The 27,431-nt window shown below is 40.5% G+C and overlaps 1 protein-coding gene across 3 annotated transcripts in view; it reads left to right on the top strand.

The window, feature by feature from the left end:
* The first annotated feature begins 1,018 nt into the window (after positions 1-1,018).
* The window catches only part of erbin (erbb2 interacting protein), a 113,393-nt gene continuing 86,980 nt past the window's right edge, over positions 1,019-27,431 (top strand). For all 3 annotated transcript variants that reach the window (XM_080418566.1, XM_080418567.1, XM_080418565.1), the window contains exons 1-2: positions 1,019-2,001; positions 16,968-17,043. The gene's annotated coding sequence lies outside the window, so the exon portion shown is untranslated. The remainder of the gene's footprint in view (positions 2,002-16,967; positions 17,044-27,431) is intronic.

The following is a 27,431-nucleotide window of genomic DNA, read 5'->3' as shown; positions in this document are numbered from 1 at the left end:
TCAACCTGCAGCCTGTGTTGCATTGCATCAGTGGTGGAAGAAGTACTCAGACATTTTACTTAAGTCAAAGTAGCAATACCATACTATAAAAATACTCTGTTACAAGTAAAAAGGCCTATGTTAAAAATGTTACTTGAAGTACACAAGTATTAGCATCAAAACATACTTAAAGCACCAATAGTAAAAGTACTAAAATGTTTGAAAATAGCAGATCTACAATCTCACAATGCGACGCGTTGTGAGCTTGTAGATGTATAAAATAGGGTACCCCCTCAAGGACCCCTTGTGGTCCCCAGACCCCACTTTGAGAACCAAGCTAAGGGCCTAAAGGAGTGGACTCTGGGCAGGTGTTGCAAGATTGTTGCAAGAGTGATACTAACATTCACTAACATTTTATGCAATGCAGTGGTGTAAAGCAACTAAGTACATTTACTCAAGTACTGTACTTAGGTACAATTTTGAGGTATTTTTTACTTTACTGGAGTATTTCCAATACTTTTACTTCTACCCCACTACATCTCAGAGGCAAATATTGTACTTTTTACTCCACTACAATGATTTGAAAACTTTAGTTAGTAACTTTGCAGATGAATTATTATTATAAATTATATAATCTAATTATTATACATTATTTATACTTTGGCTATTTGAAAATAGCAGATCTCACAACATTGTAAGCTTGTAGATCTGCTATTTTCAAACATTTTAGTACTTTCACTTTTGGTACTTTAAGTACATTTTGATACCAATACTTTTGTACTTTTACTCAAGTACATTTTTAATTCTGAACTTTTACTTGTAAGAGAGTATTTCCACATTTCAGTATTGATACTTTTTACTTAAATACAAAATGTAAGATTACTTTTTCCACCACTGTGTGTGTGTGTGTGTGTGTGTGTGTGGGTGTGTGTGTGTGTGTGTGCGCGTGTGCGTGGGTGTGTGTGTGTGTGTGTGTGTGTGTGTGTGTGTGTGTGTGTGTGTGTGTGTGTGTGTGTGTGTTCCCCAGATGCAGAGAGGCAGCTGAGGCACACAGAACAGTGTGTGTCGTCCTCCATTGATCCATTCCATCATCATCTGTAGCTACATTGTAACCGATGGTGACAACGATAAGGACATTAATATGACCGCAACGCTTCCGGTTAATCGGCGGTACACTTCAAACGAGCCGTTAATTGTTAATTCTCAGCGGCTGCGTGCGCTGCGATTCTTCTTTTGTATTTCCTCGCCTGACTGTTGTTGTGGACATTTTGGATTCTGTCTGACTGCTTTAATGTAGCTTTCAGTCCGACAAATACATAACTCAACGTTTTCATCAGCGAAATTAAAGACAAAAATGTGTTTTTAACGTTGTCTTTAATGTATTTTTGGGGGGATTAAAATGACTCAGTCGGAACGATAAAGAAGAACTTTGAAGAAGGCTGTTGTTGTGGACATTTTGGATTCGCTGCTTTAATGCAAAACATATATTCACGTTTTCATCTGAGAAATGTTTTAATAAATAATGTTTTTTATTTTTTATTTTCCTCGTCATTTTGGAATTAAAATGACTCCGTCGCAACGATAAAGAAGAACTTTTCAAAGGACGGAGGAGTTTCTTTTTAGGTTTCTTTTTTGTAACCACCTCGCTTTTTAAGTCTTGTTCTGGTTCCTACTCCGCGTTTCACCGGTGACATCCGGTCTAGCGCCCGCCCTACTGTTTCCGGTGTCTTCCGCTATCCACAACACACTTGCGTGACGTTTCCGTATCCGACTCCGCAGCCCCAGACCGGATGTGCAGCCCGCAAAGTGAATAGTTCCACCCAAAAAGCCAGGCAAGTGTCTGGGTTGTTGGGGCTTGCTGGCTAGCTAGCTGCTAAGCTAACAAATTTTTTTGTGTGTGGATTTAATCTAATGGATTAATCTCTGAAGAACGTTATTTCTGGATTGTAAATGATAACCCAGGACGTCGTTATCATCATTTTTAAACGTCACACGAGACACTAACTTGGAGAGTTAATTTCGGTAAGTGGCTGGTATTATTTGTTGTTGTGCTTTGTATGCTAATGCTATGCTAGCTTCAATGCTAACACTGACGCCGTTGAGGGAGATTCACACAGTTACGAACCCTCAGTGTTCATGTAATAACATTCTTAAACTCCGAGGGATGTAACAAATGTAACCAAATGGACCCGAAAGTGTCCATTTGGTTACATTTGTTACACCCCTCACACTGTAGGGATTTGTAAATGTAACCAAAATGAAATGCGATTATTATATTTCTATTAATAACGATTATTTGAATATTCGACCAATAATTACTATAGGCAGGGATTGGATGACAATATAGCCTTTGCAAAATAATAAATGTATTATTTAAAAAAATAAAAATAATACTACATTAAAAAATAATATATATATATATATATATATATATATATATTAAAAAAATATGTTCGATTTTATCCTAAAAACTATTATTCGATTATTCTGACCCACCCTACCTCACAGTTACATTTCTGTTTTAATTAGCTGATGGCTGCTATCGGTTGATCTACATTACTGTAGGTCAAGTGTTAATATATTTGTATATATTTCAATATTTTAGGCCTAACAATGCACGTATGGCTGTTTATATTAAATGTTGGGCAGTTAACGTTGTCTAGACTATATCCAATCCTTGATTAATTTGAAATGCAATCCTAAACGGGGAATACATTATTTATTACGACATCTAAAGCCTAGGCCCTAGTGTATCTATCCGTTTGCAACCTAGTTTTAACATTGTTTCCATTGTAACACTAACACACACACACACACACACACACACACACACACACACACACACACACACACACACACACACACACACACACACTTCTTTATTGGGGTTTTCAGTTAAAGACATGCATTATGTCAATGCATGATCACAATTGTCTACACACACACACACACACACTCATTCACTCACTCACTCACTCACTCACTCACTCACTCACAGACAGACAGACAGACACACACACACACACTTCTTTATTGGGGTTTTCAGTTAAAGACATGCATTATGTCAATGCATGATCACAATTGTCTACACACACACACACACACACACACACACACACACACACACACACACACACACACACACACACACACACACACACACACACAGAGCTGCATTGCATCAGTATAAAGTGAATGGATGCATCTTTCTCACACAGAGAGGACAGACAGGGGATGTTCTGGCTTAACTTTTCATTTTCTAATCAGATGACTGCGGCTATCATATAATCCCTCATATAATCCTGTTAAGAATTTAGAGAGAGGTGGGGATAATCCGGGCTTAATTTTGGGAATTGGGTTTCGAAAGTTAGCCAGCTTGGTTTTTCCTTTCAGATTGGATGTGCTGTAATTTGAGTACTTATTTAGCTAAATCGGGCATACATTTTAAAAATTGAAATAGTCCACCAGACATGCCGACTAATTCAGCTGAAAAGAATGTTTCTGCAGCTGTATATATTAATATTACTTTATTGTTGGACGATATGATTTATTTTACTCCTCTTCATTTTAAATAGAAATATTGTACTCTTGACTCTAGGACTTTCTAGGAAGGGAATCTTGGGATCCAAACTTAAATATATTATGAATGAATCACTTGAGCCCTGTTTCAAATAGTGTGAACATTTCTGATTATTATTTTGTATTAAATTTTTGGGGGAATGTTCTACATTTCAATACAACAATCCATTGATTTTTAAAAAGAGAATGCACGTTGTAATTTGTACTTTTGTATACTTGAGTATTCACATGAGTTTATACTTTGTCCACCAGTAGTACAGCTTGTGTTTATAACTGTGGGCCTGTGAAGCTAACATGGAGAGATGGATTTATTGACAGTTGACTTTAGAAGCATCTTCAAGGTGAATAATTGCAGTCAATACAGTGGGCAGCCATCAAAACATTGCCTACACTGGTCATGTCTAGGGATGGGTATTGGCAACAATCTCACGATACGATACGTATCACGATACTTGGGTCACGATACGATTATATTGCGATACGCATCACGATACTTGGGTCGTATCACGATATTGCGATATATTGCGATATATTGCGATATATTGTGATATATTGCGATATATTGCGATATATACATAAATCACAACTACATATTGTTTATATATACACTACATATTGAGTAGCTGCAGATCTGTGATAGGTTCTTTGAATGTTTTTCATAAAGCCTGTATCTGAAAAAGCAAAAAAAAAAAAAAAAAAAAATAGCGATATCGATACTGGAGTATCGATACAGTATCGCGAAATAAAATATCGCGATATATCGTGATATCGATAATATTGCCCATCCCTAGTCATGTCACACTAGCCATAGATCAGTGGTTCTCAAAAAAGAAATCACGCCAAGGACCCTCAAATAAATATGGATTTGGCCAGAGATCTGAAAATATCTTGTTGCCAGGGACCCCCATACAAGATTTGTGTTAAAGTGTGTAGACTGATTTTGATGCTTAACACATTTTGCCGGGGACCCCCTTGAAACCCCCTCAAGGTCGGACCCCTGGCGGTCCCCGGACCCCACGTTGAGAATTACTAACCACAGAACAGTGCCAGAAGAGCCTGTCTACCAAAGGACACACATGGAATGTTAGGTTTGTTTAAACAAATCTCCAGGAATCCTTCAAGTTAAACTCTGTATGCTGGCTGGGTGACATTACAAAATATACGTTAGAATTGGCAGCATTAAATGATGTATGACTGGCATTGTGTAGCATCAGTACATGCCTTATTGACAGGCCTATCAGACTGCAACTTTTAAACTTTCACTAATTGTGGCAGGGTAATAATTATAAACAAACTTGACTAGGGATGTTGCTACGTTTTAGGAACTACCAGCCAGGCAGTTGTAAGAGGCTCCCTAGTGAGTGAGTGAGTTAAAGTGCTAATGTAATAAGGGGCGGGCTGGGCGATATGACTTCAAATCAATGTCACAAATGGATTTTTTAAAAGTTGTCTACGATTAATGAACAAATATATATATATTTATACACACAAAAAGTGAAAATAACAGATCTAAAAACTCACAACCCATCTCGATGCAATGCGCTGTGAGCTTATAGATCGGTTATTTGGGATATTGTACAACAAAGTAAGGGTTAAGTGGTTGATCAGACTACTTTGTTGATATATAATAAACAAATATCCTGCATAATGATTAACCTACATGAGCAAGATTAAAGCGGCACTATGCATCTTTCTTTAATGAACAAAATGTATTTTTTGATCTGACACAAATGTTGACCTGATGGTCAAGATTCACTTTATCCCCTGAGCAAGCAGGCAGGCTGTAGCTCAATGGTGAAAATGTCAGCACTTGCGCAGGAAACCAGGTTCAAATCTGGGGTAGAAGAGGAAAGGTACATCATTTAGCTTTTAAGTTATTGATTCTAAATATTGGTTTTAGATATATTTTCAGTTCCCGGCCCTAACCTACTGCTAGTTATGTAGCCTACCCTTTGTGTGTCCAGAGCTCAGACTAGTCTAACAAAAGTTAAGTCCCTTTCTCCTTCAGTTTCCTTTTTCAAGGGATGCTCTGTTCCCTGCTGAAAATGAAACGTTTAGGCTAGACGTCCAGATGCATTATGTTAAGCCATGCATTGAAAAGGTCATTATGCTATGGAATGTTTTCCATTGAAGCCGGAAAAACCTGTATTTCCACGAATGAGTACCTTCATTGAATGATCACCCACAAAAGATTATACTGTACTTTTCCCTTTTCTTTTTTAATAACCCACATACTGTACATTTGACTGTGACCTTTAAAGAGGACAGAGGTGTCTTATTACGGCACTAAAATAATACGGCAGTGTTTTGTAGATGAGTAATATCAATTGTCCTTGGTGCTGTCTTAGGTCTACAAAGAATTACGTTTCTGTCGTAAATTAAAATGATAACGATGAGATATTGCACAAAATTAATTTGTATTGTAATAGGTAAGGCATGTTAGCCTAATCCTCCAGTTTTAGCGCATTGGGCCTCATTCACAAAACATATTAAATCAGTGCTTCTCAAAGTAGGGTCCAGGGACTTTCAGGGTTCCTTGAGGTGGTTCTAAATTGACCCTTACGAGTCTGTAACTCTGACGGTGTACAAAATGAAACCAAATGGATCCGTTGGGGTCCATTTGGTTCCATACTGTCAGAGTTAAGTTTTAAAAGATTCTCAATGAAACCACACCACGCTCATGCCTTCTCATGCCTTCTCATGCCTAACTTACGGTGTAGCAACATGTACAGTCAGTGATGTTTATGGCTTTTTGGCATGCCAATGGAGTGAGCTGGACTTTGTAATGGGAAACAACCTTATACCCAGGTTTACCATGATGACTCAGAATTGCATTTAGCCTCTTGTACCTGTATGAGTAAGTGAGAAAGTGACAAATATACAACATTGATTCTTTTTGATCACTGATGAATGCCTCAGGGGTAGGACGATTATGGATTTTGATGGTACGATTACAGAGAGAGAAATAATGACGACTCAATTATATAAATACAAAAATATGTTTCGCTTTGTAAACACAAATTGCCCAGGGCAGATATGACAAATGACTTTAATATAACAACCGATGCCAATAATTAAAATAAATAAATTATGCACTCTGGCCAATCATTTTAATACATTTTTAATTTTATATACAAAATAGCTAAAATAGCCTATCTAGTCATGAGCGTGTAGATCAGGTATTTGTTCTATTTTTCAACAGATTAATCTTTTACACATGAACAAACGATTCTGCCTATTATGCAAATATAATTTTGATTACCTCAAATAATTACGGTCAGCTGATTATATACTAGTTGTGACGGGGCCTACTTTCAGCTCCAGGGAGCGCCATGGAATGATTCATGATTTTACGCAGCTTTAAACTTTTATGGGCTTTTGTTGTGCAAACAGAGAATGGTCAAAGTGCATGTACATGTTTTCATTCTGTTTCCCCAAAACAAAATGGCACCTGTGGCTCGAGCTCCTGTGGCAGGAGGCCACACAGTCAGGTCGATGTAGAGAATGACATCCCCGGGACTAGGTTAACCTTAACCCCTTGTGTATATCGTTGCTGTCGGGCAGAAACCTTATCTCCATATGTTTTTTTTCGTAAATAAACGCCCTACTTGATCATACCAACAGCGTCACACAAAAGCATCAACAGTAGCAGATCCGCAAGCTTGAAACAGATCGGCTACTTTTGCTAGTTCAGAATTTGAATCCTGAAAATAAACAGTTTTGGACATATGAGACGATATAGTATACTTTGTTGACTGGGGTCCCCCAGGGGTCTGTACTTGGTCTCCTGCTGTTTCCTCCTCAACACCACACCCCTTAGGAGAAAATAGCAGATCTACAAGCTCACAATGCAACACGTTGTGATTGAGATCATTGCTATTTTTGCGGAATGTGCCATTTTAGCAGAATGTTTTGCATGATGTCGCCTATTAGAAGATGGACACTTGAGGTTCATGAGGTTAAAGTTGACAAAGCCGCCACCTGAAAAGGGAAAGGGAGCACTCGCTCTCCGCTGCTCACCAAAGCAAAACTCCTACTGTTCAGTGTAACTCCCAAAACCAGAGCCTACCTTTGACAACCAACATGTCAGCGACAGCGCTGCTGTCCCTCGAGGCCACACATGTCTCCACACAGAGTAGACTAATTACTGTCAGGGGACGTCGTTTACCTCGAAATGTCACCCAACATACGAGATAACTGACTGACTAACTGACTGAAGAAGCTACTTGGGGCCTAACATTGAGTTCATTCGTTGCTGTTAAGGTTACTGGTCACTCTAATCTACACATCTTTAGGCTACACTTTGTATATGCCTCTTTTTGACAGCCTTCTAGACTTAATCTGGTCCATCATTGAACAGGGGTTTTCATATTGTATAACATTATGTTGCAGATTAAACTTTTTCATTCATTTCATAGACTTGCTTGACAGCACTGTCATCAGTGTTGTGTACATTGTTTTGATTGGTTTTTTGATTGTTTGATCATACATTATCTTTTCTATTAATATGTTTGATTCATGTTAAAGAATGGCAGATCTACAAGCTCACAACACCGCACTGCGACGCGTTGTGAGCTTGCAGATCTATTTTCGGCGAATGTTCCCCCCAGGATAGGGATGCTAGATTTCAAGTGGTTAATGTTAATTAAAAAGTTCTTGTCACACAACCATGTGGTGGCACCCCCCTGTAGTAACCCAGTTGAAGACCCCTGACATAGACCCTCTTGGGGTACAGTTTTGACCATAGATATAGTTATAGTTATATTCAGGGGTGCACATAACTTTTTAGGTCTAGTACTCAGAAGAGCACCTGGAGATATGACTGCCGTTTTGTCAACGGGGGGGGGGGGGGGGGGGGGAATTCAGCACGGTGCCCACCGGACAGTTTTGTCAACGGGGTGGGGGGGGGGGGGGGGAGCTGCACGAGAGAAACGGGCGCTCTGCTTCCAAATTCCGCCGATTTTCGCCGTTTCTTTTTCTCTCGCGCCGTTTGGTGAAGCCCCCAAGGTTTGTGCCCTGTGCTGCGTCAGATTGGGACGTTCACGGTCATTTTTGCACCATTACGGTGCGTTCATCATCGGTGACGAGTGCCTCTAACAGCCGCTGCGTGCACGCAGCGAGGCAATGCGAGCCGAGGCGATGCGAGACACTCACACAATCACGTGCAGCATGCGTCCTCTCCCCCTGCGCCTATGGCTATACATGGGGCCGACGCGTGCTTTAACGTGAATGTGTGAGTGTGGCTTCAGGAAGTAAATTCCTAGCCTCGATCTCCAGGCTTTTATTTTTTAGTTTTGCTAAAAAATAAAAGCTTGGAAATTCCTGTCCCAGCTGTTGGTACGCAAAAGCGCCTCGCGTCGTCTGATGTGCCGCGCATTATTTATTTTGGGTGCGCATGCGCACCTGCGCACCAGTTATGTGCACCCCTGGTTATATTAGTCATTACAATATAGCTATAGTGGTGTTGACACCAACAGCTGTCATTGTGACTGTAGACAGCTGCTATAAAACTGGATCTGTGTCCCAGTCCCTCACTGCCTGGGCAGTGAGAGAAAAGCTCTGAAAATAGAAGTTTTATTGTCATGTGTGCCTGACGCAAATTTGAAACAAATGTTGTGTAAGTGGCAGAGTAGATAAAATACAGCAGGAACTTGCTCATGCTTCAGCGATGACAGCAGAATGATGCATGATTGATTGATTGAAGCAAAAACAAGAAGTGGTTCGACTTCAAATAATGCTTCCTTTATTAATGTCTCTGGAAGTACCCCCAAATTGATATGTATTTGGCTGCGGAAACACATTTGAAAAGAGTTTGTGCCAGAACTCCCCCCTCCCCCCCAGGGAACCTACTTTGAGAACGAATCGGTTTAGCAATGCAACAAGGCACAATCAGAGCATCACTGTCAATTTGCTCCAATTTTATGGCTGATCGGGGGGATCAGTCAGATAGACCAAGACTTTGTCACTTTTTACGCATTTCTTTTCTTCATGCACATGTTCTGGTAAACAGTAAACACTGACTAGAGTCTAGACAGATCCCTTTTATCCCAATTTGCTCCAATTTAAAGGGGAAATGGCTGTCCCCCTCATAGTCGATCAGTCAGATGAGTGACAAAGACTTTTTTCCCCTCCCATGCACATGTTTTGGTAAACAGTAAACACTGACTAGGCCGATCCCTTTTAACTGTGACAGTCTGCAGCCACTAGTCATTATGAAATCAACAGATCGACTTCAACAACACCTTTCTCCAAGGATTCCGACCTGAAAAGGCTGCACTCTGCAGTATTGTATGCATCAAACATTATTTGACACATTTGTTGCTTAAATCAACTAATTGATTAGTCAATTAGTTGATCAAATCGTTGCCTGTCGAGGAGACGGCTAGCTAATGTGCGTCACTTAGCCAGCATGAAATGATGCGTTCACACATCAGATTCTTCAAAGGCCTTGTTCCACTGCGCCATAGAAAGGTTGTGTGTGAGAATGCTTAATAACCTTTACCAACTGCATTTTATTTCATTTTTGCACGCTTTGGCTCTGGTTGGCACTGAATGGTTTGAACTATGCCTCAACTGGCATGGTTGCATAACCGTGCTCAACACATAACCAGTGTTGCCAGATTTTGCAAGAGGAATAAGCAAGCAGGTCTATGAAAACAAGCACAAAAGAAGTGACTATGTACGAGCTTGTAGATAAACTTGTATCTGTGCTTGTAGATACACAAATCTGGTATGGAGGTCCCTGGCACTAAATATTTTCAGATCTGTGGCCAAGTACATGTTAATTTGGGGGGTCTTTGACATGAAAAAGTTTAAAAACCACCGATTCAAACAACGTATATTAATAAGCAAGTAAGCAACTACATTTTAGAAACAAGCCCAAAGAACCGCAACCAACAATATTTTTTACAAGCAACTTTGGAGAAAAACAAGCCTGCAAAGTCACTTATAATAAGCAGACCTGGCAACACTGCATATAACCATGGTATAAGCCAAAGTGATGCAGTGGGGAGGAGGGCTCAATGATGTGACTACATGGTTTTCAAGGTCTGGTCCGGATGATTCTTACAGGTCCTTAACTCTAAGAGTGTATAAATATCCATACGGGTCCATCTGGTTCCATTTGTACACTCTCAGAGTTAAATTAACACTGCTAAGGATTTACAGTGTAGTTTGGGGTCCCAGAAAAAAGATCAAATTGGGGGTCTGTGGCCTTATGCACATCAAATCGGTGGTCCTTGAATTGAAAGGGTTGAGAATCAGTAACATGGGTGTTCAATGATTGGTCTTAGGCCCTGCGGTGTTAAAAAACTCTCGGAGAACACAAAATGCATGTCTCACAAAGCCACTTAAACCCTATATTCTTAGCTTACTGGTGTCCCCCAAGGCTCTGTACTTGGTCCCCTAATTATTTTGCCCCCTCTACACCAAATCTCTTAATCTACAAGCTCACAACACATTGTGTTGTGTCACGTTGTTTGTGAGCTTGTAGATCGCTTATTGTCACCCACAGAATAATGACGCTAGGGTTCGTGTGGTTAATGACACAGGTATTCAATGATTGTTTTTTAGGCCCTGCGGTGGGAGAGTTGTCGAGAGAGTCAACACAAAATGCATGTCTCTATTTTCTACTGCTAGACAGTTGAGGAGAGACCAACATACATTTACATATCCACAACTATTCAACATCCTGTCACCTATATAGACATTCAATTGCATGCTATCACATGGTTGTTTACAGGTTATTCAGGATAATAGTCGGCAGACAAAATGGTTTGGTGTAAAGTACAGACGTGGAACGGCATACGTATAACAGGCATGGGAAACTATAAGCATATCACAATCTGATTGTGATTCAGATTGCCACAATGCAATTATATAAATGATTCTCAATGCATGTAAATTTTGTATTTATATACTGCATATGATTGTTTTCGTACTGTGTGACCACTTGCTGCTTAAAAGAAAAGCATAATAATTAATGCATGCAGTATCCATCATGAATAATAACAGTCAATCATTTACTTCAAGTATCTCTAATTGATGCAATATGCTGTTAATAATATCGTGTGTATGCTTAGATCGGCGGTTCTCAAAGAGAGGTCCAGGGACCCTCAGTGTTCCTTGAGGGGGGTTTCAAATGGACCCTACAGGTCCATTTGGTTCCATTTGTATCTTTCAATAGGCCCTAAATGACAGCCGAGTCTTGTGCACCTGCTCCTACCGAGAGTATATTGATTCAGTGTTGCAGCCCCATTACTATTCCTAACATTTTTATATATTATTATGAACTGTATGAAGCCTAGTGTCCTTATTCTCACGCTTACAGTGGGGCTTGTGTCTGCTGTACACTTGTTTTCTTAAAAAGAGAGAGAGAAAAAATAGTAAGACTATATCAATGGTAACTAGATGTTCCAAAACTTTTTAGATTTTCTTTTTTACAATTAGCCTGATCTAATTAAAAGCTCTGTCGCACTATTAGCCAATTAGCTGTTTGTTTAATGTGGGCAGGCACAACAAGGTGATGGAAGTACCATTGAAGTACTTCTGCTTTCTTGTACATGTTCAGTGAAAGTACCGCCAAAACTAAATGAGATTAGTCTGCATGTTTATCAGTCTCACTATCTCGGCTAATATAAACAAGGCCTCGTGTGTTGTTCACAGTGTTTTCCTTACTATCTAGATCAGTGGTTCCCAAACTTTTGTTTTCAAGAACCCCTGTCTGTGTCTCGGAGGAGGGCTGTGGATAGTTCAGAAACCTGCCTACCAATGACATCATCGTTAGACAGGTTTGGTCATTTCAAACAAGATTTCAAACTTATTTTACCCATTTGTATTAAGAGGAAGGCTGTAGTTCTTATTAGCTTGGGATCCCCACCGATGATGTCATTGGTAGGCAGGTTTTTGTGAACTGTCCACCGCTCGCCAATGAGGCAAAGACCGTGTAGACAGAAATTGTGCCATCTGATAATGAGCAGATGGTCACGTTTTCATATAGGAATGATCAGTAGGCTGCGCCGAAGAGATGATTACGTTTTGGGTCAACGGTAAAGGTCAAAAACAGTCATGAAACCTTTCATCACTATGGGGCGGAAATCTTGTACTGTATGTGCAAAACAGTTTTCAGTAAATAGAAAAGAAAGACCCAGTTTTCTAATGGATCCAGTGTAGTTATTTATTAGTCACAACAACCTCTTGTTAATACTTTTCATTGGTTGATATCCCACAGACGGACTTGACCACTTTGAACCTTTCAAACAAATTTCCAAAATTGTTGATATGGAAAATAGCAGATCTACAAGTTCAGCCTGATTTATACCAAAAATAGCAGATCTACAAGGTTGTAGATCTGCTATTTACGTGTGCGACACCTGCACGTAGCTAATTATAAATCAGGCAACAGGCTGGGTGATATTAAATCAGGCAACAGGCTGGGTGATATTACAGTTAAGTGACAATCAAAAGTGTAATTCTAACAAACAGTAGTTGAAACGCAAGCACATTGCCCATTATATTAACGTGATGCTTCAGGGTGTAAAATAAATTAAAAACACCCATGCTTTTGTGGTTCAGAGATATAAAAGCCACTTGCTGTAAAGAAGAATGATCTAAATTTGCATTGAATATTTGTAAAGAAGCAAACATGTTCATAAATATGAAAAAAAAGCATATCGCTAACGTCTTGTCATAGAGGACAAAATTCACATTGACACTTATTTATTAGGCTGACATCACAAAACAAATCAATGCTTACGCATTTCGGCAAAGAGCTCTTTTGAATTGAAGTTTCAGATGCGCTAACTTGATATTCAGGAATACATACGTGTGCTGCTGGGTACTAGTGTTGAGATCCTTCAGGATTTTAACCCATTTAGACCGGGAAAGTGTCATTTTTAGATTCCTTTGTCTATTCAAAAATAGCAGATCTACAAGCTCATAGCCGCGCTATGAGCTTGTATATCTGCTATTAAAAATATATATATAGATTTTTTTTGTGCAAATCTTTAAATATGATTTTAAAGCGAACTTAAATCTTTGCTTCTGGGGGGTTCTACACATGTCTTCTAAATCCTAATTTTTTTTTTTAAACTTATGCTGCCATAATATCAGTGGTTCTCAAACTTTTCTCATGTCAACGGACCCCCAAGATATGTATTTGGCCGTGGATCCCCATCTCAAAATATTTTGTTCGCTTTAAAACAATATACAAATTCAAAGATTTGCAAACCTTTTCACGATTCTTTTCAAAAATAGCAGATATACAAGCTCATAGCGCGGCACACAGTGCTATGTATATCTGCTATTTTTGAATAGCCAAATAAATCTTTAAATGACACGCACAGATGCAGCGTTCCCGGTCTTAATGGGTTAAGACATGAAGTCCACATACCAGCTCTCTGACAGTGTGATAAAGCCAGGTTCCGGAAACGGTTCCGAATGTGACGGAACCGATTCCGGTTCCTCAATGTTGGATTCGGCTCCTCCGTTTCCTGGATCCCAAACCCTAGCGCTGGAATTAGGGTTTAGCACTGAGAATCCCACTAACTCATTCTAACTCATTCGTAGAGAAGTAGCAGCATTCTAAACTGTGCCATACATACTCAATAGTAACTTAGATCTGTGCATGCTGCGTCTCCCTAAGGATTTCCCAGGCAGCTTCACTGACCTGCTTTCAGCAGAACATCTGTCTCTCCATCTCCCCCTCTCTCTCTCTTTCTCGCACAAACTGACGCATGAGGGAGATAAAAAAAGAAATAAATAAACTACTACGTAAATCCTTCTTCCAAGCTATGGTATGGTTGCCCTAGCAACAAACGAGCCGCCTGCCCTGCGTAATGAGTGCTATGTAGGCTAGATGAAGCATGCTTCCCCCACACACACATATACACACACACACTATGCTACCTAATCCTTTGTTTATATTTTAACATTGAAGCACAAGGTGGATAGTGCTGTTATATTGTTGCTTATATCAAACTGACCCCTGGCCAAGTGGGCCATTAACGGCCAAATAGGATGCCGCGTAGAGATTAACCTACATAATGTAGCCCAGTTCAGCAATTTCCAACCTGTGTGGGTTGTGAGGATATATAGTAAGAAAATGAATGTAAAAAAATGTGATAAAATAGTTTTCATTGTGATACCAATGAATAGAATCTTAAAGTATACTATGTTAGATCCATTGATCCAAACTGGAACACAATCAATATTGATTGACCATTAACCCATTTAGACCAATAACGCATCTGTGTCATTTTAAATTTCTTAGGGCTATTCAAAAATAGCAGATATACAAACTCGTAGATCTGCTTATATATATTTATATATATAAATTTGATATATAGCAACATAAGTTAAAAAAAAACCTGTTAGGATTTAGAAGACATTTGTAGAACCCCAGAAGCAATACGATTAGTCACGAATGTTCACTTTAAAAATATATATATTCAGAGATTTGCACAATTTTCACGATTTTTCAAAAATAGCAGATCTACAAGCTGAGCTTGTAGATCTGCTATTTTTGGATGGCCAAAGGAATCTAAAAATGACCCACAGATGCGTTCCCGGTCTAAATGGGTTTGAAATAAACATGCTCTGAAAATGCACGCTGCCCCACGTGGTCAAATGGGTGGGCCTCGATCCAGAAAGGACCCGCTCGGTCGATGCTGCGGTGACAAAGTGTCAGGAGACGTGTCGCGTGACATTTATTTTCACTGAAACATCAACTAGGCTTTAGACCGTGAGATGACTGTAAAATAATGTATTTTCATGAACGTAAACTCTATAAACCCTTTATACTTTGATCCCTCTGGGGTCTATCCTGGGCCCCCCTCTTTTCTCTCTACACCGTATCTCTTGGCTGAAAATAGCCGGTCTACAAGCTCACAACAAATGCTTGTAGATAGAGTTGCACCGATATAGTATTTTTTCCATTGAATTAAGTCATATCAGAACCCGATACCAATATGGGATCGGTGCAACACTTTGTAGATCTGCTGTTTTTGCCGAATGTTGGCCATTTTTCACCAGATGTTAGCTTTTTGTCTTTTTCCTTTATTTTTACTGAATTAAAATGTCTTTTATATGCGTAATTTTTTTTTCCTTTGCGTAATGTTTTATATAAAGCACATTAAATTGCCTTGTTGAAATGTGCTACATAAATTAACTTGTCTTGTCTTGCCTATTTTGAAATGCCAGAATAGGGAAGCTGGGGTTTTTGTGGTTAACGTGACGGGCAAAGCTGTCATGGTGATGATCTTATAACGTGTGCAATAATGAGTCAATTACAGCTAATGGAGCACAGAAGTGCAGAAAACAGTTTTGTTACCCCCATGGTCTGATTTCTAAATCCCAATAGGCATATTTACGTCACATCACGTCATAAGAGCTGTGTTCCAAAAGGTGCCTCACTGTCGTTTATGATATTTTAGTTATGTCTGACACCGTCTGTGTTTGGAAAATATTGAATGAAATCTGTGGCGGTAGCCAGAAGTAGTATTGGAAACTACAGTAGGAAATCACGTGACATTTGTCAGTGTCTGTTATTATTTAGTTCGTTTGATGAAACAACTGAGAACTGTCAATGCTACTCTCCTACAGAAAGATAAAAAACAGTGCAACACGTCTTGACGCTGATTATTGCGTTGGTGCAATGGGTATAATGTATAGAGCCTATGCGTGTGACATCATCGACATCGTACCCGGAACACTACTGAGTGTCAAAAATCTACTTTCTGGCCTTGGCAGCCAATACATACAAACAGAAAAGTCGTATCTGATTGTATTAAACAACGTAAACTCACCAACATGGCAGCTGTACTGAAAGCTTGAATTATCCTCTTTCTATCTGCTACTTTTTGTCAATAAATTCTGTGCAGGTGATTATTTTTGTAAGTATCAGAGTTTGGAAGCGCATGTTTTCAATAACCCAACGTCCTGCTGCCTCCTGCATTATGTGCAATTTAGAAACGGGTGGTAAGCAGGACCGTTGAGTGATTTCCAACGAGCGCTTCCAAACTCCAACGCTCCATGCTGCTCAATGTTTTGCCACTCAGTCTAGGTGAGGGGGGGCGTGTCCCGGTGGAAAAGTGACGCATTTGCATGCTCTCTATAATGGGAGATGTAGTCATTGGATAATTTCTAAGCCTGAGAATTGTAGTCAATTTATTTTCTTACTCTTTGAACAAATTAGTACCTTTTCACCGTCAGTTGATACATACTACCATATGAGTAAAATCACTGACTTCAGTTTTGTATTTTTTGAACACAGTTGTTATGTGAAGTGGTATTTAGAATGGGGAAAATACCTCCAGACCCAGTGACGTCAGACTTCAGTGATTTATAATGAGAATGTTTCCACCTTACATTGTGTCAAACATATTTATCTTTGGTCTTGTTCTTTCCCACAGCTAATCAGAATCATTGCTGTTGGATCTCTGCGCTGCCACACACTGGGATCCAGGAGCTTGGACCATAAATGACAAGGTATTAACTACAGCTAGACCCATGTATCGCCCGTTTGGTCGATATGTCGCCGTGTGTGTGTGAGTTGTATAATTGTGTTTGTTCAGCTCTACGCGCTCTTGCTGCGAATGACTCACAGACTGACAGGTTTTTAATGTGGTCCTAGTTCGTTGTTTGCTATCATGGCGACTCCTTTTCTCTTTCCTCGGGCTAGTGTAATAGCTGGATGGGGGGGGCATATTAGACATACACAACATATGAACCCATATCGGCCTTTAATTGACATGTCATTTATAGGAGGAAATACTCAAAATGTTTTCAAAAAATAGCCGTGAGCTTGTAGACCCGCTATTTTTGAATAGGACTCAAATGGTTAACTAAAATGCAACTTCAAACATGTGATGTGACAATAGAGTTGACTCTTGATTCTTGAAAATAAAGGTTTTTTTTTCTTCTAAATTTTTATCCCACGATTTTGTAACCCTATTTTTTACACCCAGTGCCAAATGTCTATGTAATCCTGGGCACTACCTTCCCTCTGCCAACCTAGGGAGGCCAGGGCCGAGCTCGACATGCCTCCTTCAATGCATGAGAGCCAAACTGACCACCTTGTCACCTGACAGGGGAGAGTTTCCCTGGTCGGACGTAGCGCGTGGAAGGAACACGTTATTCCAACCAGTTCCCTTCCCCTCCATCAGGCGCCCCGGCTGGCCAGGGGGAGGCAGTATAGTGACCAGGATTACTGCATGTTTTTGTGAGGGTACCTACCCTAGGAGACACGGGGAGAACATGCAAACTCCACACAGAAAGGCCCTTTCGCCAACCCCACCTAGGGTATGGGCACTGATGACACGGAGGAGAGAACACGCCCCCAGCGTCCCCTGCGGGAATCAAACCCAGGACCTTCTAGCTGTGAGGCGACAGCGCTACCGACTGCGCCACCGTGCCCCCTGAAAATAAAGTTTTGATTAGAATTTGTTGCACTTTCTGACAAAATATTGGTCAAAATATCGGTGGTCCAGGACTCGGGATTGGCATAGAACCCAAAAATATGTCTTTAGTCAGGCTTTAACCCATTCAATAATTTTAGATTTCTTTGGCTATTAAAAAATCAATGGCAGATATACAAGCTCATAGCGCTGCACCAAGTGCCGCGCTATGAGCTTTTAGATCTGCTATTGTTGAAAAATCGTAAACATTTGTGCAAATCTTTGAATATATATTTTTTTAGAGCAAACATTTTTGTAAAATATGTTGTTCCAGAGACCTCCAGAAGCAAAGATTTGAGTTACAAATGTTAAAAAAATGTATATTCAAAGAGCACAAAGTTGCACAAATGTTCACGAAAAAAAAAAAAAAAGCAGATCTACAAGCTCATAGCGCGTTACTTTGCCGCGCTATAAGCTTGTATATCTACTTTTTTTGAATAGCCATAGAAACTTAAAAATTACACACGTGCTGCGTTCCCGGTCTTAATGGGTTAAGTAACATGTGTTTGTGTGGTGTTGTGCACGCATTTTGCATTGCAACGTGTCTTCCACATGAAGCATTTGTTTTTATTCTCCCTGTTGATTGTGGTTCTCAAACATTTACATTTCAAAGAGAGTGTACCACATGGAACCAAATGGACCCTTAGAGGTCCATTTGGTTCCACTAGTTACAGACGTGTAAGGGTCCATTTGGAACCCCTTCAAGGAACCCCGAGGGTCCCTGGACCCCACTTTGAGAACCGCTCGATTAAGTGCTACAAAAGTGCCAGCTAACCACTTAAAACCCCATGTTAAACTTCATCATATGACAGTGTTGCGCGCAAATAGCTGATCTACAAGTTCGCACGATTGTAGATCTTGTAGCTCAACTGTTTTTACAAGTTTTGAAAATGTTCGCCTATAATGACATGCCCAAAATAGGGACACCAGGGTGAAAGTGGTTAAATATATAAGATGATGGTAATAATTGTGGATGTAATCTTCTATAATGGCCCATTGAAATGTAAACTATCCTAATATACAGTAGAGAGTCGCGCGCATGCGTGGCTGTCTGCGTCTCCAAGCTGAACAAGTTAGGTCTCGCTTTGCTTTCGGGAGTCGCGCGCATGCGTGGCTGTCTGCGTTTCCAAGCTGAACAAGTTAGGTCTCGCTTCGCTTTCGGTTTGCATGTTGCAGTTTGGTTTCGCTTTGATTTACGTGTCGACACAAACACCCGTGTTGCCATAAACGTCAACACGCTCTGCTGTCTCTGTTTCCGATGTGCGGCCCAGGCTACCAGACGGGAGCCCTGCGCAGCGGCTAGACGGGAGGGCCGCGCAGCGGCCCGAACCTCTAGTATATATACATTCTGTCCTTTTTTTGGGAAGGAAGAAGGCTGCTGGCCTCAGTGACTCACAGAGTTTATTTTGCTGGTGTATCATATTGTTGCTGTCAGGCAGAAACCTTGTATCTCCACGTTTCAACGTGTGATTTTTCCGTAAATTAATTCCTTACGTTGTGATACTAGTGTCACACACCAGTAGCAAAAACAGACGATGTACACGCTCACAATGCGTCGCAATGTTTTTGAGCTTGTAGATCTGGGATACTTTTAAAACACTCTGATACTCATTTAAGTCACACACACACACTTAACACTTTCACTGCCAATTTAAAAAAAAAAGTATCCTGTGTGTGTGTGTGTGTGTTTTATAAATATTTAACCAATGTAATATTAATCTCTCAAGAACAGATTCTGCTCTGCTTTTGAATCTGTCGGGGGATTTGTCATATCGCGTACGCACTGGCCTACAAGTGGGCGTGCCTTCAGATCAGGAAGCAGGCCGCGCTTTACCCAATCAAATGTAGTGGGCGGGATTTACGTGTCCGCCGATCCTTCCCCACTAGGAACAAACCAAAACTCATTTAACAATAGCGTCCTCGGAGCAGACAAAACCACGGAAAGATATTCACATTTTAACTTGCTCTTTCATCATAGAAACAAGTGGGCTTATAACCAAAACGATCCATGTTCTCTGGGAGAAGTGGTGTTAGTGTTCCGTGTAGAAATATTGTTAGTGGGAATTAAAACATAGTCGCACCACCGGAAGTGAAAGGCTGAAGGCAGACCAAAACCCTGGTTTCCTTGCGCACGCGTGCTACGTCGACTTCCTCCCAGAGCCAAGTGAGATAGTCAAAAACAGCAGAGGGCGCTGTTTTTCCTTTTCATTTGGCGATGGGTTCCCAGATTGATGTAATATTAACCCATTAAGGTTTTCCCGGATTGAATGGGTTAACTAGAGCTTTTGACTAAATAATAACTACACTGGGTCAATTTGGAACACAGGTTTTCTTCTCCCATTTCCTGAAAAAGTAGCAGTTCTGGACGTGCAAGGTTTCTACCCGACAGCGACCATAATAGTGATGCACACCACACAGCGTTTTTTATTTTGTTGGCGTATCGTATATCTCTCCCCTGGCCTGCAGGGAATCAGGGTGGGGTCAGATCTTGTTGTTTCTTGTCGGAGTTCGACTCGTGCTTTGCATTTAAGCACCTCACATTGTTTTGGGGATAGTGCTTGTGTTTATGTGGCTTTAGAAAGGGGTCGAACGGCCGCTTGGGGAAACGGAAGGTTCCGGGTTCACTTCCCTTCTCCCCCTGGGTTGGTGTCGAAGTGTCCTTGAGCAAGAGCAAGACACCGAATCCCCTAACTGCTTCTGATGAGCAGGTTGGCGTCTTGCATGGTTTCCTCTGCTGCCTGTGCAGTGCAGTGGTGTAAAGTAACTAAGTACATGTACTCAAGTACTGTACTTAAGTATAATTTTGAGGTATTTTTACTTTACTGGCGTATTAACAATTTTCAGTACTTTTACTTCTACTCCACTGCATCTCAGAGGCAAACATTGTACTTTTACTCTGCTACAATTATTTGACTTTAGTTAGTTACTAGTTACTTTGTAGATCTAGATTGTTATTACAAAGCATACATTACCCACTTCAGCCCTATATACATTTCAGCCATTTGAAAATAGCCGATCCTCAAGCTCACAATGCGTCGCGACGCATTGTGAGCTTGTAGATCTGCTATTTTCAAAAGATTTTAATATATTTTATACATTTGAAAACTTGTGAAAGGGGACATTCTGCATAATGAGCACTTTCTACTTGGTGCTTTAAGTACATTTTAATACCAATGCTTTTGTACTTTTACTCAAGTTAATTTTGAATTCCGGACTTTAACAGTGTTTCTACATCGCAGTATTGATACTTTTACTTAAGTAAAAAAAAAAAATGTTTTCCACCACTTGGGTGAATGTAATGCATGTTGTAAGGCCCTACATAAATGCACAGGTCTTAGAATATTAGTAACATATAGGGATGTCCCGATCCGATCACGTGATCGGGGATCGGGGCCGATCACGTCATTTTCAAAAGATCGGAATCGGCAAAAAAAGATCGGGAAAAAAAATAAAAAAAAAATAATAATATTTTTTTTAATATTGTATTAATAAAATATTTATATTATTGTATTTAACGTTCTTAAAGTCATCATTAACAGCGTCATATGGAGAAGTGCTCTCAACCCCTCTCCACACACACACACGCGCGCACACACAGGCACACACACGCACACACACACACGGTGGCCCCGAGGCGTTCATAGAGGGAGACGCACGCAGGAGGAGTAGCGTCGTCAACATTGTAAAACATCTTGGATCGACCAGTCTCCAATATAAGTCTACTACTAACCTTTGTTGCTGTTGTCATCTCAAATTGACCAGCCAAACTAAAATCACATTTTTAGAGTGTTACTCCAACTTCCTTGGATTAGATCAGATGCGATGCGTTTTCAACAGAAATGCGCATATTATTGCCAGTCAGCTGTGTAACACTAGCTGGTTAACGATGGCTCGTTGAGCCTGTATGCGCATTTGACCACATAGCAATCAACATCACTAATTAATGTCAGCTGTGTGTGTGTGTGTGTGTGTGTGTGTGTGTGTGTGTGTGTGTGTGTGTGTGTCTCTGTCTGTCTGTCTGTCTGTGTGTCTGTGTCTGTCTGTCTAGCTGTGTGTCTGTGTCTGTGTCTGTCTGTCTAGCTGTGTGTGTCTGTGTCTGTCTGTCTGTCTGTCTGTCTAGCTGTCTGTGTCTGTGTGTGTCTGTCTGTCTGTCTGTCTGTCTGTCTGTCTGTCTGTCTGTGTCTGTCTGTCTGTCTGTCTAGCTGTGTGTGTGTGTGTGTGTGTGTGTGTCTGTCTGTCTGTCTGTCTGTCTGTCTGTCTGTCTGTGTCTGTCTGTCTAGCTGTGTGTGTGTCTGTCTGTCTAGCTGTGTGTGTGTGTGTGTGTGTGTGTGTGTCTGTCTGTCTGTCTGTCTGTCTGTCTGTCTGTCTGTCTGTCTGTCTGTCTAGCTGTGTGTGTGTGTGTGTGTGTGTGTGTCTGTCTGTCTGTCTAGCTGTGTGTGTGTGTGTGTGTGTGTGTGTGTGTGTGTGTGTGTGTGTGTGTGTGTGTGTGTGTGTCTGTCTGTCTAGCTGTGTGTGTGTGTGTGTGTGTGTGTGTGTGTGTGTGTGTGTGTGTGTGTGTGTGTGTCTGTGTCTGTGTCTGTGTGTGTCTGTGTCTGTGTCTGTGTCTGTCTGGCTGTGTGTGTGTGTGTGTCTGTGTCTGTCTGTGTCTGTCTGTCTAGCTGTGTGTGTCTGTGTCTGTCTGTCTGTCTGTCTGTGTCTGTCTGTCTGTCTGTCTAGCTGTCTGTCTGTCTGTCTAGCTGTCTGTGTGTGTGTCTAGCTGTGTGTCTGTCTGTCTGTCTGTCTGTCTGTCTGTCTGTCTCTGTGTGTGTGTGTGTGTGTGTGTGTGTGTGTGTGTGTGTTTAATGTCCAACTGAATGTTTTCTGTAGTGTAGATATTAAGTAGAGCAGGGGTCTTCAACAGGGGGTCGGGGACCCCTAGTTCTCAGAGTTACTACAGGGGGGTCTCCAAATCTTTGTGTGATAGGACCTTTTTCTTTTATTTACATTAACCACATGAACCCTAATATCCCTATATTCTGAGGGGAACTTTAGAAGAGGTAGAGGGGAAAAGAGCAGACCAAGTACAGAGCCTAGGCTCAACTTTACTAAGTACTGAGAGTTTGACATGTCTGATAAATACACTGATGACAGTGCTGTCAAACAAGTCTATGAAGCTATCTATGAAATCTATGAATAGGTTTAATCTGCAACACAAATTTTATACAATATGTAGTGGGGGTCCCTGCTTCCTCTCTCCCATAGCTAAGGGGTCCTTGACCTAAAAAATCTTGGGGACCCCTGCTGTAGTAATCAGAGTAGACCCTCTCCCTCACGCTAAACTTAAATGACTTCTAAGTTCCACTTCTCCCCAAAAGGACAACTTTATTTTCCATCCTGAATGACAAGTCTAATATTATTATTGTATTTTGGCTATGTGCGATAACTGCAAGCCAATGTTCAGAGATTCAGTATTTGTCTTCATTTCTTTAATTAACATTTATTTTGTTGGCAATAATTCAACTGTCAGCCAGTGTTTTGAGACATAGTCTTTTATTGCTACAAAATAAATGATAAAAATAAATTCTACATGCATAAATTATAATTTAAAAATATTTTTTTAAATGAAAAGATCGGATCGGGAAAGATCGGGATCGGCAAATACTCAAAATCAAAAGATCGGGATCGGATCGGGAGCAAAAAAACGTGATCGGGACATCCCTAGTAACATACTACTATGTATGGGCTGCATTCACTTGTGCCATTTTGAATTTGATGAAACTGAAGGAGCAGTTTGATGGACACATACTCATTTCTGTGGAAATATGATAATAGTATCATTGTACACTGTGGTGATATGATATCAGTAATATTGTACACATGGAGTGAAAGGAATGAGTTGACTTATGTAAGCTCTACGCCTGCAACTATTGATTATTTTCCTAGTGATTATAAAAAGCATGTTTTTAACTCTTTTTTTTTTAGAACCATTGACATTATACATTAAGAAATCGATGACCCACATAAACTTTATTTACTTTGTTGCCCAGCGGTGTCATGCTAAAAATAGTGAAAATAGTAGATATACTAGATACGTAGATTTGCTATTACAATTTTTCCTTTTCTTTTAATCGTTCATTAATTGTGATCGAGGCAAAAGTTTGAAATAATCGTCATATTGTCTTAGGCCTTGTTTTATTGTAGCTCAAGTTAGACTGGTGAGCTCCCAGGAAGGTGTTGCGACCCCATAAGACTATGGTCAAATGGTCAATCGATAAAGAAAACCATGATTGATGCTATGGAAGGAAAAAAACATAACAATAATAATAAAGCAACCTAGAAGGATAGAACCTACACAGCAATGCCACTGTTAGGGACCCAGTTGGATTCCCGAACATTTTTAACTCTGATCTGTACTTCTGGGGGTCCCTGGAACAATATATTTTGAGATGGGGGTCCGCGGCCAAATACATATCTTTTTGAGGGTCCTTGACATGGAAAAGTTGGAGTACCACTGATGTAGCAACATACTGTTAGGATTTAGAAGACATTTGTAGATTATATATTAAAGATTTGCAAAAATTTTCACGATAAAAAAAATAGCAGATCTACAAGCTCATAGCGCGCATGAGCTTGTAGATCTGCTGTTTTTGAATAGCCAAAGAAATCTTAAGTGACACAGATGCGTTCCCGGATTGAATGGGTTAATGTTTTGCACCCTGCGTTATGCTGTGTGGTGTCGTTGAATATGAACCAGACTGTGGTTGGTTTGATATACGGGCCGTGCTGTCTCTCTCTCTCTCTCTCTCTCTCTCTCTCTCTCTCTCTTTCTCATGCACAACTGATCCGTCTTACAGTGCGATCGGTTTCCCAACTTAGCTCCAGTATTTGGCCCTGGCCGTCGAGTCCAAAGCACCCCTGGGTCCAGTCCAAAGCACCCCTAGGATCATCTGACGGTCCAGTCCCAAGCACCCGGGGCACGGGGTTCAAATGTTATTCCACTCCACTACTAATGACACTGACCCCGAGACCGCAGAGGCCATCTTGATAGGAAACCCACACACATCGTCCCTGCTTTCAGGTGGAAACCTTGTATGTCCAGAACCGTGCGTTTTCAGGAAATGTTTGTATTATATCTTTGTCAGTCCTTTTTTATTGGACATTTTAGCTGTCGTGTAGAGTTCTTTTCTACCCGTTTAATTTGTCCAGAGACGGCAGCGCTTTAATGTCTTCAGACAGCTGAGTTTTACATGCCGATTAGAGGATTGTTTAAGCACACACTGTAGAGACTTGCAGCTATGAAACAGGCCCTGTCACTATGCATGTATGGCTCACTGCAGTTTACCCATTCAAACCGGGAACGCATCTCTGTCATTTTTAGATTTCTTTGGGCTATGTTTTTGGGGGAAAAAAATGAAAATTTGTGCAAATCTTTAAATATATATATATATTTAAAAGCGAACATTTGTAACTATGATTCTACAAATGTCTTCTAAATCCTAAGTTTTTTTGAAAAAGAATATGTTGCTATAATATCATCGGTTCTCAAAACTGATATGTATTTGGCCGTGGACCCCCATCTCAAAATATGTTGTTCCAGGGAACCCCCAGAAGTTCTAAAGGGTTGAAAATGTTCGCTTAAAAATAATACATATTCAAAGATTTGGCACTCGGTGCCGCGCTATGAGCCGCGCTATGAGCTTGTATATCTGCTATTTTTGACTAGCCAAAGAAATGTTAAAATAACAAGGATGCGTTCCCGGTCTTAAAGGGTTAAATGGCATCAACACGCAGTGCTTGGTGTTGTCACAGTGGCTCATGGCTTTGAGGAAGGCAATCCATAAGCAAACAGAACAGGTGGAAAGCTTTTATCAGTGGCTTCATACAGTGACACAGCATTTCTATTTGTTTTGTGTGTGGTTCTTAGCAGGGTTATAGAGAAGTCATGTGTATGGAAAGGTTGAAGAAATGTGGTTTGTCGACTTCAACCTCTTAAACCCTCTAGACCAGGGGTCTTCAACAGGGGGTCCGGGACCCCTAGGGGGTCCTCAGAGTTACTACAGGGGGTCCGCCAAATCTTTGTGTGATATGATTATTTTTTTTACCTTAACCACTTGAACCCTAACATCCCTTTTCTAAGGAGAACTTTAACCAAAAATAGCAGATCTACAAGCTCACAACGCCTCGCAGCGTTGTGAGCTTGTAGATCTGCTATTTTTGGCAAAGAGGTATAGGTGTAGAGGGAAAAAAAGAGCAGACCAAGTTAAAAAAAAAAGTTTAATCTGAAACGCAATTTTATATAATATAGAGGGGGTCCCTGCTTCATCTCTCTCTCAGCCAGGGGGTCCTTGGCCTGAAAACGTTGAAGACCCCTGCTCTAGACTTAGACAATTGGACCCGAGTCGGCTCTGTACTTGGACCCTTTCTTTCCCTTCTACAACCAAATAAATTTGCCAAAAATAGCCGATCTACAAGCTCGCAACGCGACACGTCGTGAGCTTGTAGATATTTTGGGCTAATGTTCCCCACCCAGAATATGGATGCTGGGGTTCAAGTGGTTAATAGTATTGTTGAATGAAACGGATCAGGAGTTCCCAAAATGTCCCGTGTCCCAAAATAGCCATAGCTTCTGGCTGTGGTCCCCCTGTTTCGAAATGGCTTTAACAGAATGAAAGAAATTGCACACACACGATGCGACGTGTTCTGAGCTTGTAGATTGGCTATTTTCACAACTTTTTCTTAAATTGTTTTATTTATTTATGATAAAAAAAAAAACGAATTGTATGAAACAAACTTGGTCCGTGACCCACACAAGGGCCCTGACCCACTGTTTGGGAAAACACTGTCTCATGTCAAAGAAACTATTAAAACATAGTTGTTGTTAAATGAAGCGACCTCCATTTTGGATGACCTTGCTTGTGTCTTGTTTGTGCGGCCGGTTCCTTCAGTACAGGAGGAAATAGAGCCCACAGGCTCACACTGAACTTAATCTCATATTTAATTAAAGCACTTCCTGGCAGGAGGACACTATTTATAACCAACCAAGCATGCCCTCTCTCGCTCTCTTTCTTAATCCTCAATGAGGGATACGTACTCAGATGTGTTACTTGAGTAAAAGTATCAATGCCACAATATAGGAAATACTCTGTTACAAGTAAAAAGCCTGTATTCAAATTGTGACTTGGGTAAAAAAAAGTACAAAGGTATTGGCATCAAAATACAGTATACTTAAATATGTGATAAAACCGTTTCTGGATCCTAACCGTAGTGACTAGAATGTAGAACCTGTTGATAATCTGCATTATCAACACATTTACGTTTGTCTCTGTTAGCCTACACCTGCAATGCATGGTTGACTCCTGAAGCAGTTCTTTTGTTGCATTAATAGGAGAAGTGTTAAAGAAAGAATCGTGTGTGTGTGTGTGTGTGTGTGTGTGTGTGTGA

The sequence above is a fragment of the Gymnoscopelus braueri genome (genome assembly GCF_963280865.1).
Source record: "Gymnoscopelus braueri genome assembly, chromosome: 22".
Taxonomy (NCBI): domain Eukaryota; kingdom Metazoa; phylum Chordata; class Actinopteri; order Myctophiformes; family Myctophidae; genus Gymnoscopelus; species Gymnoscopelus braueri.
Note: the sequence above shows the minus strand (reverse complement) of the source record. Positions and strands in the feature narration are given on the sequence as shown.